General features: G+C 37.3%; 2 protein-coding genes across 3 annotated transcripts in view; one reads left to right on the top strand and one right to left on the bottom strand.

Annotated features, from left to right (window-relative positions):
- Positions 1 to 16,807, bottom strand: part of RUNX2 (RUNX family transcription factor 2) — a 287,535-nt gene that overhangs the window by 202,011 nt on the left and 68,717 nt on the right. The gene's annotated exons all lie outside the window — the stretch shown is intronic.
- SUPT3H (SPT3 homolog, SAGA and STAGA complex component) overlaps positions 8,343 to 16,807 on the top strand; it is a 1,388,329-nt gene continuing 1,379,864 nt past the window's right edge. Inside the window, exon 1 of one of the 2 annotated variants that reach the window (XM_053709596.1) lies at positions 8,343 to 8,482. The gene's annotated coding sequence lies outside the window, so the exon portion shown is untranslated. The remainder of the gene's footprint in view (positions 8,483 to 16,807) is intronic. The other variant, XM_053709597.1, reaches the window with a different exon arrangement.

The raw sequence follows: 16,807 nt of genomic DNA, 5'->3' as shown, positions 1-16,807 counted from the left end.
TATAAATGTAAGCTATGATGTGTGTGTATCTGCATGTGTAAGTGTATACTATGTAGTGTGTGTGTGTCTGCATGTCTAAGTGTATGCTATGTAGTGTGTGTGTATCTGCATGTGTAAGTGAATAATATGTATTGTGTGTGTGTATATGTATGTATAAGTGTAAGCTATGTAGTGTGTATGTATATCTGCATGTATAAGTGTATGCTATGTAGTGTGTGTGTGTCTGCATGTGTAAGTGTATGCTATATAGTGTGTGTGTGTGTGTCTGCATGCATGTGTAAGTGTATGCTATGTAGTGTGTGTGTATCTGCATGTGTAAGTGTATGCTATGTAGTGTGTGTTTCTGTGTATTTGACTGTGTGTACATGTATATGTGTAGATTGTGTTACTGTGCATTTTTGCTAACTTTAAAGGCCAGAATCTATAATATTAATGGGGAATGCAGAGAGCAGTGTTAAAGAATATATTATTAAATGTCCAATTAAGATAAAAATATTTAGCACTGTCTCTGCAAAGGCTAATTAAATACAGAGCTCACACAGCTATACCAGTGGTTTGTGCTTGTGTTTGATTTGCTGCCTAGAAATATTAAAATATATATCTTTATTTATAATTTTATTTATATTACTTTGGTATTATGATTTTTTAAGCCCCACACCTGCCCACCACATTTCACATTTTTGACACATGGGGGGGGTCCCTCTTTTGAAATGAGGTAGGAGTTTGATCTTGTTCCTTATAAAATGTGCATATACAAAGATAGTGCTAAATTTAATAATGGAACTAAATTGGAAAGTGCATGTTCTTTCTGATTCATAAAAGTTTGTTTTTGACTTGAGTGTCCCTTGACTTGATTTTTGATTTATTATGAAAATAACAGTTTTGATTCTGACTATGACTAAGTTTCCTCCCATGCTCTTGACACAGGAGCCAGCAATCATTAAAGATCTACACATTGCTATACAATGGGTTGTCAAGAATGAGGCACTGTTCTGTGGGCGCAAAACCATGCCAAGTTATGTGTCAATGAATGAAGAGGAACGCCAGAAGGCCATAGATAACGTGATGCAAAGAGAAGAACCAGAAGCAAGGGAGCCCTTCCTCTTTGTATTTCAGCACAGAGAAGACATGGAGTTGTTTTTGCAGGCATGTCTTGACCAACAGGGCCTCCAAGTTAATGCCATGTTCAACAAATGACTGATGGACAAGGGGTGGTGGTGTGTTTCTGTTTAAATTATTGATAATAAAAAAATATATATATAATTAACACCATTTCTGAGTCAGTGCTTTACTAACACACTACCACAAGTATGAAGGTACAAGAAAATTATAGATAACAGTATATATATAGCAGTAGCCTATTGTTGCTTCTGCTTTCATAGTATAAGGTTAGGGTTATAAATTCAAATGGTTTCTGACCTTGAGTTTAAATATTGTGAATTTAAACAGTAGTTAAAACATGAAAAATCAAGATGATGGTAAAGTTAATCCTGTGATCAGGGCTGCCACTAGAAATTTTGTGGACCCTGACTTAACCATTGATCATGACCCCCCCCCCCCCTTTGATGTGCAATTTTTTACCAAATGACTAAAACTTATATGCACAAACACAGAAACACACACACATAAGGATTCACATATAGAAACTCTAGCAGACACGCAAAGAAAGACACAAACAATCTCAGACACCCACACAGACACTCAGCACTTGTTTACATTGACCTGACAAGTAATGAGGTAGACTACAGTTTTTTCAAAAAAGGAGATTTACTAAAGAAAATATGGATTTGTGATTATTTTTTTGTCAAGGAAGATGCCAACTAAATGATGACAACAGCATGCAGTGGCTGAAAGGAAGAGCCCTGAACTGCCTAAAAAAATAATTTCAATCCTAAATGGTGGATTGTTGACTTCCGAAAGGTCTCATTAGTATCAAACACTGTAGAAAGATGTGAGTAATCAGTAGTAAGGTCAAAATTTCCTAAAAAGGAACAGACAATGGACACACACACAAACTCAAACTTGCACATACACCCAAGGAAACACTGACAGAGACAGCCTCAGAAAACACACAAAGACATATACACACACACACAACCACAGAGACACCCACAGAAAACACACAAAGACATACACACACACACACACACACACACAAACACATGTTGGGGTACACCTTTCCTCCTTAACACTGGCTGATAGGGTGCCACAACACGATTCTCCAGAGCTCCGGGGAACAGCAAGAAAGCACACAAGCACAGAGAGTGTTTCTCACTAGTTCCGTTTACTGTAAGTATACACAGCAGTTATATAGCAGTCTCACATCATGAGGCTACAGGAAATGCATTTATAGGAGTAACATAAAATGTCCATATATGTCTATCTAAGAAACATGTTAAAGGAAGTTGTGGGTATTGTTTGCTGTATTACAGAAAATCATGAGTTTCAAAATGCCCTCATGTGTCGGTTACAAGTCACCCACTAACATAATATACCCATCAACACACAGAGAGGCAACCACATAAAACACACAAAGACATAGAGACACACACACACCCTCACTGAGACATCCAGAGAAAACAGAGAGACATATACTCTCAGAGAGACACCCACAGAAACTGCACAGACATACACACACCCTCACAGAGACAACCAAAGAAAACACACAGACATACTCACACACCCTCAGAGAGACATCCACAGAAAACACAGACATACATACATACATACACACACCCACCCTCAAAGAGACATCCACATAAAAAAAAGTCATACACACCCACCCTCACAGAGGCATCAAGAGAAAATACACAAAGACATACATACACACACCCACCCTCACAGGGACACACATAGAAAAAGCACAAAGACATACGCACACACCCTCACAGACATACACAGAAAATGCACAAAGACATATACACCCACTCTCACAGAGAGACCAACAAAAACAACAACAAAACAGTGTGTGACATGCATGATAAAAAAAATTGCAGAAATTAAGAGATCACTTTTTAAACAATCAGATTTGTAAATGTGCAAACAAAAATTAAATTCTATGAATTCAAAATTGTAGATTAATGTTATGGGTAGATGGCTAGATGAAGAAAAGTACTTTTAAAAGGTTGACATATGTTTGTGTTTTTTCCCCCAAACAAGAGCAACACTTCAATTATGGTGTAAACATGTTCCCATCTGTCAGCTGTACTTATGGATTTTGAAAATGCTGTACTCTATATGGTCTTGGTGGAACCATAAGCCGTGGCACTAGGTCTCATACCATTAGATATGGTTAAATGCATGATTTAGGCTCGTTTGTATGTATTTCAAAATTAAGTCAGCTGTAGTGTAAGCTGAACAGTGTTAAGTTAACCTGTATCATTTCACACTGACAAATCTTAGTCTGAGAGTATAACTTGTTATGCAGATGTAAAAATCATAGATAAAATGCCTCCTTGCATCTGTAAAGTCCTTGCGTAAAGGGGCAGTAAACTGGAATGTAGTTAAAATGTATATATTACTAAAAAAATATCTTTCAAAAGGGAACCTACCATTTGTGTATTAAGGAGGAAACCTTTATGCATGGCTTTAAATATAGAATTTCTACAGCATTGTCAAATAATCATAAATACACTGCTGCAGATTGCTAAAAAAAAAAGAGTGTTTTTATGGACCCCTGGCCCCACCATACTACTACCACACTGAAGTTACAATCCAAAATTGCACAAAGAAATAAAGAAGATTTACTATGGAAGTCCTACCTCCTCTGCAAATGAAAGCTTTGGAGCATGACTATTTTTTGTTCAGTACCCTGGATAGGGCTTGCTAATAGGTGCCTGCATTTAGCCATCCAATAAGCAAGCGTAACCCAGGTTCTCAAACTAAAATGGGCCGGCTCAAACGCTTTTATTTCTTCTTTTTCAGATAAATATAGGAATAGAACGAAGAAAATTTGATAATAGAAGTAAATTAAACAGCTGCTTAAAATTGAATGCTCTATCTGAATCAAGAAATATTTTTTTTTTGTTTAGTATCCTTTTAAGTGCCAAGTCTGTCTCACACTATGCATAGTGGTTTAGTGCACACTCAAAAATCCTCTCAAATGCTAATGCTTTACTCATTTTAATAAAATTGACCACACTCAGTAGCACTGTGCCGTAGTACCCTCTGGTGGCTGCCAAAATTGTTTAAAGAAAATAATAGTTCTTGCCTCATGGGGCACCCTGGCCCATTTGGCCCCTGACAGGAGTCATCCCTGTAACCCCCTGATGGCAGCCAGCTGTGATTTACGGAGATGATGTATTTATAACTTACAATAATCATTACTTTTGCTTATAGTTTTGCCCTAACAGAACATATGTAAATGTAAAGAATGTGCTTATTTAACCTTATTAATAACAATCAGCATAAACCACTGTGAATGAACATTAAGAACAGGAAAGCAAAATATTTAGTTTTCTGAATTATTGTGTCTATTGATTGTTACTTTAAAGTCCATTTAAAAAAAAAAAATTGTTTGTTTGCCATATAAACTGTTGGTTCAGGCTTAGAACATATATCCACACAGAAATGAGTGTCGCAAATAATTTTAAACCTTTTTAAATACAAGTTACTTTTAAAAAAGGTAAAATATATTCAGTGGCAAGGTTGGCACAAGTTTGTTTGCCCCATATAAAGCGTTGGGTCAGGCTTATAACTTAAAAATATGAAGTGGTTCATGCCCTGTATATATGCACACAGAAATGAGTGACCTATCGGATTTCAACCCTTTTTAAATACTAGTTTAAATACCAGTTACTTATTCAGAAAAGGTAAAATATATGAAGTGGCCAGGTTGGCACAAAAAAATTGCTATAATAAGCATTGGGCACGGCTGAAAATATGTATATTCTATGAAGATGTTCATGCCGAGTATATATCATCACAGAAATAAGTGACCAAAAGGATTTTAACCCTTTTAAAATACCAGTTACTTATTCAGAAAAGGTAAAATATATGAAGTGGCAAGGTTGGCACCAGATTGTTTGATATAAAAAGCATTGTGACAGGCTGAAAACATGTATATCCTATAGAAAGGCTTATGCCATGTATATAAGCACACATTAATGAGCGTTCCAAAGGATTTTAAAAGTTTTTAAATACCAATTACTTATTTAGAAAAGGTAAAATATATGAAATGGCAAGGTTGCCTGCAATTTTTTTGCTATAAAAAGCGTTGGTCCAGGTTGATAACATGTCTATTCTATAATGGGGTTCATGCCCTGTAAATATCCACACATAAATTAGTGGCCCAAATGATTTTAACCCTTTTTAAATACCTTTACTTAAAAAGATAAGATAAAATATATGAAGTGGCAAAGTTGGCCCCAGATTGTTATATTTGTCTATTCTATGATGAAGTTCATGCCGTGTATTTATCATCACAGAAATGAGTGACCCAAAAGGATTTTAACCCTTTTAAAATAACAGTTTATTACCCTCCCTGCCACTTTCAACATCTAATTTTCTGCAGCGCAGAGGTACCACCCGCTCCCGTCTATATCTATCACCAATCCCTCTATCTCTATCCCTATCCATATATCCCTCTATCCTTCTATTGCTGTGTCCATCTATCCATATCCATTTATCCCTCTATCTCTATCCCTCTATCTCTATCCCTATCTCCCTATACCTATATCCATTTATCTCTATCCATCTATCACTATCCCTCTATCCCTATCTTAACATATTTTTTTTATGCAGCGCAGTGGTCCCAGCCTCTCCAGCCCCTCCAGCGATGGGCCTCCCACCTGCCTCCCTCCTTACCCTCCCACGCCACCGATTGGCACCACCGCTGCACAATGCAGAAAGGGACACAGATTGCAGCAATGCCTCAATATTGAGGCATAGTGCATTACCATTTTCTAAGCAACCGTTGCAGAGAGTCCCAGTGATGGTGCCGATCGTTGGTGGTGTGTGAAGGATAGGAGGGAGGCAGGTGGGCGGACCATCACTGGAGGGGGCAGGAGGAAGGTGGTAGGGCGTCTGAGAGGGGCAGGAGCGTGTGGAACCACTTATACTACGGAAAAAGTTGGAAGCTGGAAGGAGGGAGAGGGGTATAATAGATTAGTAAAATAAACTGGGAGAGGGTAGGGTGGTAGGGGAATGAGGGTGGGCAGCTACTCTACAGATTTTATTTTATATATCTACTGTATATAAAAAAAAATAAAAGCAAATAAATATAGTAAAATGGCTACTGGCAGACAGCTGAAAGTACATAACATGTACGCTAATAGGTAAAAGGGGGGGTTAGAGAGCTGTTTGGGGTGGGTCTGAACAAAGGAGATCCCAGAGAAGCATTTACAACCATTTGTGCTATAATTGCACAAGCTGTTTGTAAATAATTTCAGTGATAAACCCAAAGTTTGTAAAAAAAGTTAACAATTTTTTTTATTTGATCGCATTTGGCGGTGAAATGGTGGCATGAAATATAGCAAAATGGGCCTAGATCAATACTTTGGGTTGTCTACTACACTAAAGCGAAAATTAAACGTACAAGCTCCCTACAAGCTAATGAATTAACACCTTCAATGCTGGGCATAATACAAGTGTGGTGCGAAGCAGCATTTAGCAGCCTTCTAATTAGCAAAAAGCAATGCCAAAGCCATAAATGTCTGCTATTTCAGAACAAAGGGTATCCCAGAGAAGCACTTACAACCATTTGTGCCATAATTGCACAAGCTGTTTGTAAATAATTGCAGTGAGAAACCAAAAGTTTGTGAAAAAGTGAACAATTTTTTGGTATTTTATTGCATTTGGCAGTGAAATGAAATATACCAAGATGGGCCTAGATCAATACATTGGGTTGTCTACTACACTAAAGATAAAATTAACCCTACAAACTCACTATAAGCTACTGAATTAATTCCGTCACTACTGGGCATAATACACGTGTTTATTATATTTATTTATTTATTTATTTATTTATGCTTTACAAAAAAGCAACGCCAAAACAATATATGTCTGCTATTTCTGAACAAAGGGGATCCCAGAGAAGCATTTACAACCATTTGTGCCATGATTACACAAGCTGTTTATAAATAATTTCAGTAAGAATTTTTTTTTTGTGAAAAAGTTAACTTTTTTTTTTATTTGATTGCATTTGGCAGTGAAATGGTGGCATGAAATATACCAAAATGGGCCTAGCAATACTTCGGGATGTCTTCTAAAAAAAAATATATAAATGTCAATGGATATTCAGGGATTCCTGAAAGATATCAGTGTTCCAATGTAACTAGCGTTAATTTTGAAAAAAAGTAGTTTGGAAATAGCAAAGTGCTACTTGTACTTATTGCCCTATAACTTGCAAAAAAAGCAAAGAACATGTAAACATTGGGTATTTCTAAACTCAGGACAAAATGTAGAAACTATTTAGCATGGGAGTTTATTGGTGGTTGTAGATGTGTAACAGATTTTGGGGGTCAAAGTTAGAAATACTGTGTTTTTTTTTTTTTTACATTTTTTCATCATATTTTATAACATTTTTTATAGTAATTTATAAGATATTATGAAAATAATGTTATCTTTAGAAAGTCCATTTAATGACAAGAAAACCGGTATATAATATGTGTGGGTACAGTAAATGAGTAAGAGGAAAATTACAGCTAAACACAAACACCGCAGAAATGTAAAACTAGCTCTGGTCCTTAAGGGTAAGAAAATGTAAAAATGGTCTAGTCACTAAGGGGTTAAACAGTTATTGAACTCACTAATAGATTAACCTTTTGTCTGTAAAGAGGGGTGCAATGCAGTAACCTTTGACAGCCAAAGCATCAAAGTAATAAGCCACTAATTTTCCTTATATAAGGTGTGAAATGTTTGTTAGTCATATTACACAGAAATATACATTGTTTCCAATCTTCTTTCAAGGGGCATAAAATCCATTATTTTACTTGAATTTAAATAAGGGTACTTCTAAATATAACAGTCGTTTTGTTCTTTAGAACAATGTGTATTTATGTGCAAAATAAATTACTGGATGTGAGAGCAGCTACTGTGTGCTACTTAGGCAATTATGCTGCAACGCTATTGACTGTATGATACCGTGTGGTAAGGGGATTTAATGCAATTTAACAATGGTCTGGTCACTAAGGGGTTAATGTTCATTCACAGTGGTTACCTTATAAATCACAATCTGCATAAAACACTGTGAATGAACATTAAGAGCAAGAAAGCTACAAAATGTTTCGTTTTCAGAATGATTGTCTATAGCTTGTTTGTTTCATTAAAGTTGATTAAAAAAAAAAAAAAAAAAAAGCAAAGAAAAAAGCTTTGAGTGGAGGTCACATGTTTCCTGTCTAGAGTGGAGCTCCAGTCTGCAGCTAGACCCTTCTCAGTTTCTGGGACAATCTCTCACTCAGGCACTGCGGCCTGAGAGAATCAGGGTGAGCTGTTGTTACTAAATTAGCTCACTAGGATTGTTACAGCAGGATATGTATAGGTGGTAAGTAAGCAGGGTTTGTGCGCACAATGTTCACCTCAGATGTAAATAACCACAGTCAGTAACTGTATAACAGTAACAGAGAACTTAGGGACTAATGTGCCTCTATTACACTACAGAATATGCAGGATGCAGGGGTAGTTTACAGTGAGTAGAACAGATCATATCCTCAGAAAACTTTCCCACCATAAAACACGTGGAATAGGAATATCTAGTGTATGTATGATGCTATCAACAACACAGTCACGTGTGTATGTATGATGCTATCAACAACACAGTCACGTGTGTATGTATGATGCTATCAACAACACAGTCACGTGTATATGTATGATGCTATCAACAACACAGCCACGTGTATATGTAGTGCCTGAGATCTATGTTGTGTGTGTGTGTTTTTTTTTTTAACACTGCTTGTATTATTATGTCAGCCGGTGTATGTTTATATTATGTCATGGGCTCACTAGTTATGTCACTGTGTGTGTATTGTGTCAGGTGGTGACTTAGTCACTGTGTGTGTCAGTGTGTATGTTTATATTATGTCATGGGCTCACTAGTTATGTCACTGTGTGTATTGTGTCAGGTGGTGACTTAGTCACTGTGTGTGTCAGTGTGTATGTTTATATTATGTCATGGGCTCACTAGTTATGTCACTGTGTGTGTATTGTGTCAGGTGGTGACTTAGTCACTGTGTGTGTCAGTGTGTATGTTTATATTATGTCATGGGCTCACTAGTTATGTCACTGTGTGTGTATTGTGTCAGGTGGTGACTTAGTCACTGTGTGTGTCAGTGTGTATGTTTATATTATGTCATGGGCTCACTAGTTATGTCACTGTGTGTGTATTGTGTCAGGTGGTGACTTAGTCACTGTGTGTGTCAGTGTGTATGTTTATATTATGTCATGGGCTCACTAGTTATGTCACTGTGTGTATTGTGTCAGGTGGTGACTTAGTCACTGTGTGTGTCAGTGTGTATGTTTATATTATGTCATGGGCTCACTAGTTATGTCACTGTGTGTGTATTGTGTCAGGTGGTGACTTAGTCACTGTGTGTGTCAGTGTGTATGTTTATATTATGTCATGGGCTCACTAGTTATGTCACTGTGTGTGTCAGTGTGTATGTTTATATTATGTCATGGGCTCACTAGTTATGTCACTGTGTATGTTTATATTATGTCATGGGCTCACTAGTTATGTCACTGTGTGTGTGTCAGTGTGTATGTTTATATTATGTCATGGGCTCACTAGTTATGTCACTGTCCGTATTGTGTCAGGTGGTGACTTAGTCACTGTGTGTGAGTCAGTGTGTGTTTATATTATGTCATGGGCTCACTAGTTATGTCACTGTGTATGTATTGTGTCAGGTGGTGACTTAGTCACTGTGTGTATGTCAGTGTGTATGTTTATATTATGTCATGGGCTCACTAGTTATGTCACTGTGTGTGTCAGTGTGTATGTTTATATTATGTCATGGGCTCACTAGTTATGTCACTGTGTGTGTATTATGTCAGGTGGTGACTTAGTCACTGTGTGTGTCAGTGTGTATGTTTATATTATGTCATGGGCTCACTAGTTATGTCACTGTGTGTGTATTGTGTTAGGTGGTGACTTAGTCACTGTGTGTGTCAGTGTGTATGTTTATATTATGTCATGGGCTCACTAGTTATGTCACTGTGTGTGTATTATGTCAGGTGGTGACTTAGTCACTGTGTGTGTCAGTGTGTATGTTTATATTATGTCATGGGCTCACTAGTTATGTCACTGTGTGTGTATTGTGTCAGGTGGTGACTTAGTCACTGTGAGTGTATTGTGTCAGGTGGTGACTTAGTCACTGTGTGTGTCAGTGTGTATGTTTATATTATGTCATGGGCTCATTTAGTTATGTCACTGTGTGTGTATTGTGTCAGGTGGTGACTTAGTCACTGTGTGTGTGTCAGTGTGTATGCTTATATTATGTCATGGGCTCACTAGTTATGTCACTGTGTGTGAGAAAAGGGGGAGAGAGAACCAATGGCACTACTGAAAAAAGGGAGAATTATTTTACCCCTATTATTCCTAGTGTAATACGTGAACTCTGTCACTTTAAACTTTAAATGTAAATAGGAAAGTTAGGTGCAATGTAGTAAAAGAACAATTTAACAACTAACAAGAGAGGCTTAGCCAGCTTACTCTTGAGAAAGAGTACATATATAGCACTCAAGGGGTTAAATATGCGTAATAATATCCAAAAAAAGATACTGTATAGATAGTCAGACACGTGATGTGCAGTATTGACAACTAATGGAGGTTAAAAAATTAGGCAATTTGCCAGACACACTGTTGATGCAATTATATACAAATAACATTGTATGCGCTAATACTGAAGCTACTATCCACAGATTGAGCAGTATATCTGCCAAGCTCTATCTGTTGTGCACAGACCGAGTGCCAAAAGGCAATCTTCTGGAGACATAGGTGATATGATTATATACAAGTAACGCTATATGTGATAATACCGAAGCCACTACTCACAGATTGAGCAGCACAGCTGTCAAGCTCTATCGGTTGTGTACAGACCGAGTGATATCAGGCAATCTGCAGACACATTGTTGATATGATTATATACAAATAATATAGTATGCACTAATACCGTAGTTACTATCTATAGTTTGAGCAGCACACTCGTTAAGCCCTATCTGCTGTGAAGTTATATTAATGTGCTGCTTGTGAGTGGTACTTAGTTAATTTTGTTCGGTAGAATACATAAGCTGCATGTGGTACAGATCTAGCAGCTATTTTCAAAATGAACGTGTAATTATATTATTACCCTATACTGGGTTATGTTATTTGTTCAACATAAGGCATTAACTACATATTATTCGTGTTCACTCAGTCCCTGAATATATAAGTATCCTCAGTATTTCCCTACTAATTTATAATGAAAGCAAGGTATACTATTTGAGCCTAATTTTTTTCTAAGGCTTAAGTAGTGGGAAAGCTTTATTATTCAAGTTAACAACAACAGATGGTTTGTCAACCAGTTATGGGTAAAGACCGGTATAGTGACACTACATTAACTATACGAGTACTAACGCTAACCTATTGATTTAAGCGGTCCATATACTACCCTATACTTTTGATATAACCTTATACGCACCATCTACCACCCTTGAGTTGAGTAAATTTATAAGACCCATATTGCCAGCAGGATAATAACTCGCTTTATTTTATAACAACAATAAGGTATTCTTTACCTTGTATGTCAATACTTTATGATACCTGTTGTATCCAGCTCCTATTAATCAATAGTTACCATTCATTTCTATAGGCTCCTAAGTGTGTTTTTAATGTGTGTTTTTTTCCAATTTTAAATTGCGCTTCTAATAAAAGTTATTTTTTAACCTCTATTAGTTGTCAATCCTAGTCAATACTGCACATCACGTGTCTGACTATCTATACAGTATCTCTTTTTGGATATTACGCATATTTAACCCCTTGAGTGCTATATATGTAGTCTTTCTTAAGAGTAAGCTGGCTCAGCCTCTCTTGTTAGTTGTGAAAATGTCACTGTGTGTATTGTGTCAGGTAGTGACTTAGTCACTGTGTGTCAGTGTGTATGTTTATATTATATCATGGGCTCACTAGTTATGTCACTGTGTGTGTATTATGTCAGGTGGTGACTTAGTCACTGTGTGTGTCAGTGTGTATGTTTATATTATGTCATGGGCTCACTAGTTATGTCACTGTGTGTGTATTGTGTTAGGTGGTGACTTAGTCACTGTGTGTGTCAGTGTGTATGTTTATATTATGTCATGGGCTCACTAGTTATGTCACTGTGTGTGTATTATGTCAGGTGGTGACTTAGTCACTGTGTGTGTCAGTGTGTATGTTTATATTATGTCATGGGCTCACTAGTTATGTCACTGTGTGTGTATTGTGTCAGGTGGTGACTTAGTCACTGTGAGTGTATTGTGTCAGGTGGTGACTTAGTCACTGTGTGTGTCAGTGTGTATGTTTATATTATGTCATGGGCTCATTTAGTTATGTCACTGTGTGTGTATTGTGTCAGGTGGTGACTTAGTCACTGTGTGTGTGTCAGTGTGTATGCTTATATTATGTCATGGGCTCACTAGTTATGTCACTGTGTGTGAGAAAAGGGGGAGAGAGAACCAATGGCACTACTGAAAAAAGGGAGAATTATTTTACCCCTATTATTCCTAGTGTAATACGTGAACTCTGTCACTTTAAACTTTAAATGTAAATAGGAAAGTTAGGTGCAATGTAGTAAAAGAACAATTTAACAACTAACAAGAGAGGCTTAGCCAGCTTACTCTTGAGAAAGAGTACATATATAGCACTCAAGGGGTTAAATATGCGTAATAATATCCAAAAAAAGATACTGTATAGATAGTCAGACACGTGATGTGCAGTATTGACAACTAATGGAGGTTAAAAAATTAGGCAATTTGCCAGACACACTGTTGATGCAATTATATACAAATAACATTGTATGCGCTAATACTGAAGCTACTATCCACAGATTGAGCAGCACAGCTGTCAAGCTCTATCGGTTGTGTACAGACCGAGTGATATCAGGCAATCTGCAGACACATTGTTGATATGATTATATACAAATAATATAGTATGCACTAATACCGTAGTTACTATCTATAGTTTGAGCAGCACACTCGTTAAGCCCTATCTGCTGTGAAGTTATATTAATGTGCTGCTTGTGAGTGGTACTTAGTTAATTTTGTTCGGTAGAATACATAAGCTGCATGTGGTACAGATCTAGCAGCTATTTTCAAAATGAACGTGTAATTATATTATTACCCTATACTGGGTTATGTTATTTGTTCAACATAAGGCATTAACTACATATTATTCGTGTTCACTCAGTTCACAAATAACATTGTATGCGCTAATACTGAAGCTACTATCCACAGATTGAGCAGTATATCTGCCAAGCTCTATCTGTTGTGCACAGACCGAGTGCCAAAAGGCAATCTTCTGTTTATATTATGTCATGGGGTCACTAGTTATGTCACTGTGTATTGTGTCAGGTGGTGACTTAGTCACTGTGTGTGTGTCAGTGTGTATATTTATATTATGTCATGGGGTCACTAGTTATGTCACTGTGTGTGTATTGTGTTAGGTGGTGACTTAGTCACTGTGTGTGTCAGTGTGTATGTTTATATTATGTCATGGGCTCACTAGTTGTCACTGTGTGTATAGTGTTAGGTGGTGACTGAGTCACTGTGTGTGTCAGTGTGTATGTTTATATTATGTCATGGGCTCACTAGTTATGTGACTGTGTGTGTACTGTGTCAGGTGGTGACGTAGTCACTGTGTGTGTGTGTGTGTCAGTGTGTATGTTTATATTATGTCATGTGGTCACTAGTTTATGTCACTGTGTGTATTGTGTCAGGGGGTGACTTAGTCACTGTGTATGTTTATATTATGTCATGGGCTCACTAGTTATGTCACTGTGTGTATTGTGTCAGGTGGTGACTTAGTCACTGTGTGTGTATGTTTATATTATGTCATGGGCTCACTAGTTATGTCACTGTGTGTATTGTGTCAGGTGGTGACTTAGTCACTTTGTGTCAGTGTGTATGTTTATATTATGTTATGGGGTCACTAGTTATGTCACTGTGTGTATTTTGTCAGGTGTCGACTTAGTCACTGTGTGTGTCAGTGTGTATGTTTATGTTATGGGCTCACTAGTTATGTCACTGTGTGTGTATTGTGTTAGGTGGTGACTTAGTCACTGTGTGTGTCAGTGTGTATGTTTATATTATGTCATGGGCTCACTAGTTATGTCACTGTGTGTGTATTGTGTCAGGTGGTGACTTAGTCACTGTGTGTGTCAGTGTGTATGTTTATATTATGTCATGGGCTCACTAGTTATGTCACTGTGTGTGTATTGTGTCAGGTGGTGACTTAGTCACTGTGTGTGTCATTGTGTATGTTTATATTATGTCATGGGCTCACTAGTTATGTCACTGTGTGTATTGTGTCAGGTGGTGACTTAGTCACTGTGTGTGTCAGTGTGTATGTTTATTATGTCATGGGCTCACTAGTTATATCACTGTGTGTATTGTGTCAGGTGGTGACTTAGTCACTGTGTGTGTCAGTGTGTATGTTTATATTATGTCATGGGCTCACTAGTTATGTCACTGTGTGTGTATTGTGTCAGGTGGTGACTTAGTCACTGTGTGTGTCAGTGTGTATGTTTATATTATGTAATGGGCTCACTAGTTATGTCACTGTGTGTATTGTGTCAGGTGGTGACTTAGTCACTGTGTGTGTCAGTGTGTATGTTTATTATGTCATGGGCTCACTAGTTATGTCACTGTGTGTATTGTGTCAGGGGGTGACTTAGTCACTGTGTGTGTGTGTGTCAGTGTGTATGTTTATATTATGTCATGGGCTCACTAGTTATGTCACTGGGTGTGTATTGTGTCAGGTGGTGACTTAGTCACTGTGTGTGTCAGTGTGTATGTTTATATTATGTCATGGGCTCATTAGTTATGTCACTATGTGTGTATTGTGTCAGGTGAGGACTTAGTGTCATTTGTGTGTGTCAGTGTGTATGTTTATATTATGTCATGGGCTCACTAGTTATGTCACTGTGTGTGTATTGTGTCAGGTGGTGACTTAATCACTGTGTGTGTGTGTGTCAGTGTGTATGTTTATTATGTCATGGGGTCACTAGTTTATGTCACTGTGTGTGTATTGTGTCAGGGGGTGACTTAGTCACTGTGTATGTTTATATTATGTCATGGGGTCACTAGTTTATGCCACTGTGTGTGTATTGTGTCAGGGGGTGACTTAGTCACTGTGTATGTTTATATTATGTCATGGGGTCACTAGTTTATGTCACTGTTAGGGATGCACCAAAATTTCGGCCGCAGAAAGTTTCGGCCGAAAATGGCATTTTTGGCTATTTCGGTTTTCGGTTATTTTGCCTGTTCTTTGTGGTAAAATTATTGTGTAGCATGTTTCAAATTTGATGCTAGCCTAGAGCTGCTGTTTAAGTTTATTACTTGACTTACTGTTCTGCATAAAATGAGTTTTCTAGGACTATACTTTATTTGGATAATTGGTAAAAAAACAAACAAACTGTTAAATATGATTCTGTTACATAGAACTAAATGAAGAATAATACAGTATATTGATATTTATAATTGTTTTAAGTAGGAATGCACCAAAATTTAGGTCGCAGAAACATTTTGGCCGAAAATTGCATTATTTTTTGCCTGTTTTATTTTTTTTTCTTGGTAAAATTATTGTGTAGCATATTAGTGTTTTAAGATATTTTTGTCCAATTTTAGTGTGTTACTTTCAATAAAAGTGTGGGCTTTTTTATTGGCTCTAATTATGCACAAAAAAAAAACTTAAAAAAAATAATTTGAAAAAATACATTTTCGGTATCGGTTTCGGTTTTCGGCCAAGTGCATCCCGGATTTTCGGATTCGGTTTCGGTCCATAATTTCCATTTCGGTGCATCACTAGTCACTGTGTGTGTATTGTGTCAGGGGGTGACTTAGTCACTGTGTGTGTTTATATTATGTCATGGGCTCACTAGTTATGTCACTGTGTGTGTATTGTGTCAGGTGGTGACTTAGTCACTGTGTGTGTGTGTGTGTCAGTGTGTATGTTTATTATGTCATGGGGTCACTAGTTTATGTCACTGTGTGTGTATTGTGTCAGGGGGTGACTTAGTCACTGTGTGTGTCAGTGTGTATGTTTATATTATGTCATGGGCTCACTAGTTATGTCACTGTGTGTGTATTGTGTCAGGTGGTGACTTAGTCACTGTGTGTGTCAGTGTGTATGTTTATATTATGTCATGGGCTCACTAGTTATGTCACTGTGTGTGTATTGTGTCAGGTGGTGACTTAGTCACTGTGTGTGTGTGTGTCAGTGTGTATGTTTATATTAGGTCATGTGGTCACTAGTTTATGTCACTGTGTGTATTGTGTCAGGTGGTGACTTAGTCACTGTGTATGTTTATATTATGTCATGGGCTCACTAGTTATATCACTGTGTGTATTGTGTCAGGTGGTGACTTAGTCACTGTGTGTGTCAGTGTGTATGTTTATATTATGTCATAGGCTCACTAGTTATGTCACTGTGTGTATTGTGTCAGGTGGTGACTTAGTCACTTTGTGTCAGTGTGTATATTTATATTATGTCATGGGCTCACTAGTTATGTCATTGTGTGTGAAAACACTCTTTGAGCAGATTTGTTTTTCTTAGACTTTGGTAATTAAATAGCCCCTTGAAAACTTGTTTTGGCCTCTTCTCACTGGCTCCCCCCTGTTTGTACAGCTAGCTCCCAGTAGT

The sequence above is a fragment of the Bombina bombina genome, chromosome 4, assembly GCF_027579735.1.
Source record: "Bombina bombina isolate aBomBom1 chromosome 4, aBomBom1.pri, whole genome shotgun sequence".
In the NCBI taxonomy this organism is placed as follows: Eukaryota; Metazoa; Chordata; class Amphibia; order Anura; family Bombinatoridae; genus Bombina; species Bombina bombina.
Note: the sequence above shows the minus strand (reverse complement) of the source record. Positions and strands in the feature narration are given on the sequence as shown.